Genomic DNA, 4,464 nt, shown 5'->3' with positions numbered 1-4,464 from the left:
TCCGATTCCAGTTCTCAAAGACCTCATAGATGTATATATTGCAAGATCAAATTACAGATGAAACCCTAATAGCATTGTGCGACAACAGAAGAAGATGATGATGCTGGAGAAAAAACGTTCTTGCTTGTTCTCTTTCTCATGCTTTGCATTCTTTTTCTTCAGGGATTTTAATCCATTCTTTAAAACTATGTGGTCTGCAATTTATTTGGGGCTTAATTTCTTTAAAACCATGTCTTTTCAAATTTGTATCCACGTTAATGATACTCACTAGGTGGAGTTATAAAAAAATATCCTTTTTTACTAAATTTTCCTATGGTTCTATAAAGTCTTATAGAGTAGATAGGTGTTTGATGTTAAATTATTGTCCATCCCATCTATCATGTATTTAACAATTTCATTATGTTTTGGTTCCTTTCCATGTATTGTTATCTTCAACCAATTTTCTTGCAAGAGAACTAGCAAAAACACGATCTGTTTTAGAAGTTGCACTGAGCTTCATAACTTTGGGTTCCGGTGTGCTGACTGGCTTCTCAAATACATCTTCTTTGGGTGGGGTAGGTGCAGGGGGCTTCTGGGGCTGCATCATCTGATGTTTGGGGTTTTTAATCTTTAAATTTATGTTCATATATCTGTATCAAATAATTAAAATATGACTTTGTTTCATGTTGGGTCAAATCTTATGCTTACTTTATTTGTCCTGTAACAGATTGAAAATGTCTTATTGGTCAGAGATTCAGTAATGCCTCTGTATAGAGTGACATCAAGTTATGGCCTTCTACTTATTGGGAATGGATCCACCAAGTATAATATGACTTCATTCTCTTCCCTTTACTTGATACGATGAATTAATTTTCTCAACAGTTTGGTAAATATTTGTTTTTTTTTTGTACAGGATTCAGCTTGTGTATGTTGCTGATGTGGCATCTGCAGTTGTTGTTGTTGTAGCCTTGAAAGATGATGCTAACAGCATAGGAAAAGTATATGAACTTGGTGGGCCAGATGTGTATACATTACATCAATTGGTGATTGATTCTCATGATTTCTTTTGTCCTGTTCAAAACTCAAACTAAGATTGAGTCATCATAATTTGATCTTTATTATTTTTATAGGCTGGGCTTATGTACAAAGTGATTCGAGAATGGCCTCATCATGCTAATTTGATCTATGACTAAACTGACCTTCCTTAGTTGGTGGCTGATTTTGGCTCTCTTGAGGATCTATGACTAAACTGTTGCAACAAGTAAGTAATATTTCTCTCACTTTTACTTATATATATATATATATATATATATATATAGATATATATATATATATATATATATATATATATATATATATATTCTATTGAAGATCTTCATACTCAGGTACCTTACACAATTTTTTTGTTATTATTTTTATTTTATGATTTTCACATTAAGAATTTTAGTTTTACTAAGTGTATTAAGATATTGTAGGATGCAGCAGCGTGGCTTGAATACTTTGAGTCCAAAGCCCTTGAATAGCAAGAAGCTGCACGCAATAGTACCCGAAAGCCTGATGCAAAATTAATTATGCTTGAAAACTGTTCTTATGCTTGCTGATCAAATGGTATGCCTTTCTTTCCTAATTGACCTATTTTCACACAAATAGATTGAAAATATCCTTGCATTTTTATGTATTTGATTACTGATTTATCATATCATAATGACAGACTTAAACATCTATCTCCCTTTTCTTTGATTTGATTTATTCTTTCATGATTTCTGCCATTCGATTATTGATTTATTTGCCATATGAATTGGTGCTTTTTATAGAAGTAACAAACAATCCATCACCTTTTCATTTTCTTTTCTTTTCTTTTTGTCCATGAAAACCAGGTGATGTTTGTTGCTACATTATGTTATACAAGTGGTTTCTCTTTCTTATTCACTTATGTTTTTTTTTTGTTTTTAGTTCTTTTCAAGGCTACGAAAGTTGAACCTTTTCTTACTTTAAGTGGAAATTATTCCTTTTCATATACCAAAGATCATGGAAACCTGATTGCAAATGTTTGTGGTGGAAGTCTTGGAATTAAGTTATATCAATCGGATGTATAAGTAAATGCCAATTGTTTCATCATTATTTTGTTGTATTACTCCCCATGCTTATTTCCATTATAACCAATCTTGAACTTGAATATCAGGTTGAATAATGAACAAAGAGGAGCTATTGTTGACTATTTTCGTGTCTACATGGTTGGATTTAAACATCTAGTTATTCATATGTAATTTTTTAAGGGTTAGATTCAATTCTTCATAATCTATCTTGTTTGTTAGTGTTCAGGGTAACAACAATAGTAAATCAATGGTTTCTCTTGTGGGTTCTCAACTTCATCTTTTTTCTTGTGTAAGTATGAAAAACTTTTATTAATATTAAATATTAAGTTAAATTTCTCTGATCCTTGTACTAATATCTGCAGGACATCATTTTCTGATGTTTTGAGAAGAAATTACTTTGTAGCCAGCAGTTACTTTCAGATGCAAGATATGAGAAAATACTTAAAATGATTCCTGATGAATGTATGCAATATTAAAATTGCAATCTGGATTAAATAATGAAATTAAGAATTAAAATTTATTTATCTTGCAGCATCAACCTCAGGGCTTAGAGGAAAATAGGTGCTCTTCTAGTGGAAAAGATGTTAATGTTGTGAGATGGGAACAATTAAAACAACTTCTCCAGTCTGGTAAACAAAAGGTATAAATTACACCTTTTATTAATTTTAATTTTAATCTAATAAGTAATATGTAGTAATTATATTAAAATGTTGTTTTTCTCTTACATGTTAGGCAACTGGGATGCATAGGTGTGTTGAGGAGATTGTCTTTTCTTTCAATTATCATAGGCTTGATATGGAGGTCAATTACTATGAATTTTTTTTATTTACAATATCACTACTTTACGATGTTTTTTTTTCTTTTATTATTATTATACTCATTGAAAGTCATTATCTCACGTTTCCAAACACATTAATCATTTATTGAAGGCTCCATTTTGCATACACCCCAAAGGGGGTCAGTTTCTCTGAATACTTGTTTTTTTAATTAAAAATTTTCATGTTTACAAAACGAAATGTTGTCGCATTTCCATGTTTATTGTGAAGAAGGACTATGGTGAGAAGGTGCTTATTCAGGTTAGTTGATAAGTTGATTAATGAGTAGTCATATTTAAATTTCTCACTAATTAATGTCTTTGATCTTCTTTCAAAATACAGTGCCACCCAAACTGTTTTCAATGATGATGTAGTTTTAACCTTATCAAGGAGAATTTATAGGGATTACAACCGTATTCTACTCTCGAGACCAATTTGGGTAATATACTCTATTTTTTACATGTATGAACAAAAATTTATCATTCTTACATGTTTGTGTTGCTTAGAACAAAGCCGAAGAGAAGATTTGGAATCACTTAGATATGTACTCATGTACTTCTTAAGAGGAAGGTGGAACACCCTTTGTCAGTTTCATCTTATTTGCGATTAATAGCAATGTACTTCCCCTTCAATTCTAATTTGGTTCACATATAAACTACTACTCGGTCGCTGCAGCTGTTGTTCCTGCTCTATTACTTCCTCCTGCAACAACAGCCATGGATGAGCATCTTGTTGCAAGGCTTCCTGCTTTAGAGCCTTATGCAAGGCTCTTCCATAAGTACTATGCTATTGCTAGTCCAAGTGCTACTCAAAGACTTCTTCTTGGATTATTAGAAGCACCACCTTCGTGGAGATTAGACTTTGAACATCTCCCATTTGAGGGTATATTTTTTTATATTTCTTGTATCTAATTACTTTGTAAATTTTTGTTACAACTATTGATTTGTTTTATCTATCCATGGAACGATTATTTGGATGACATTAAATTTTATACAATGGATTGTATTTTTTGTATATGATATTTTATATTTTATTATGAGACATTAAATACAAATTTAATTTGAAAATTAGTAAATCTATAAATAATATATTTTTTTAAATTTAAAATTATGATACGCAAAAATGTGTGTCATCTTCATTTATGACATGGCCTTTCTTGACAGGGGCTTTGTTGATACGCATTGCGTGTCATTAGCACGCGTGTCGTAAGGGTACGACACGCGAATGCATGTCGTCTTCCTTTATGACAGGGCCTTCCTTGATACGCAATGCGTGTCGAAAACGAGCGTCGTAATTACGCGTCGTAAAAGAGCGTCGTAAATGCGCGTCGTCTATAGACGACGCGCAAAAGCGCGTCGTCTCTCTTTATGACAGGGCCTTCGTTGACGCGCATTTGCGCGTCATCTGAGCCTTTTACGACGCGCAATGAGCGTCGTAAAAGGCTGTTTTTCTAGTAGTGGGAATACTCTTTAATGTCTGTTGACAAGTCTTTGTGACTTTGTGCATAGTCATTACAAGAGGATAAATGCATATAATTTAGAATCTAACAGATTTCAGTAAATGACAAAGAATCT

This window comes from Lactuca sativa, chromosome 8 (assembly GCF_002870075.4).
Source record: "Lactuca sativa cultivar Salinas chromosome 8, Lsat_Salinas_v11, whole genome shotgun sequence".
Taxonomy (NCBI): Eukaryota; Viridiplantae; Streptophyta; class Magnoliopsida; order Asterales; family Asteraceae; genus Lactuca; species Lactuca sativa.
Note: the sequence above shows the minus strand (reverse complement) of the source record.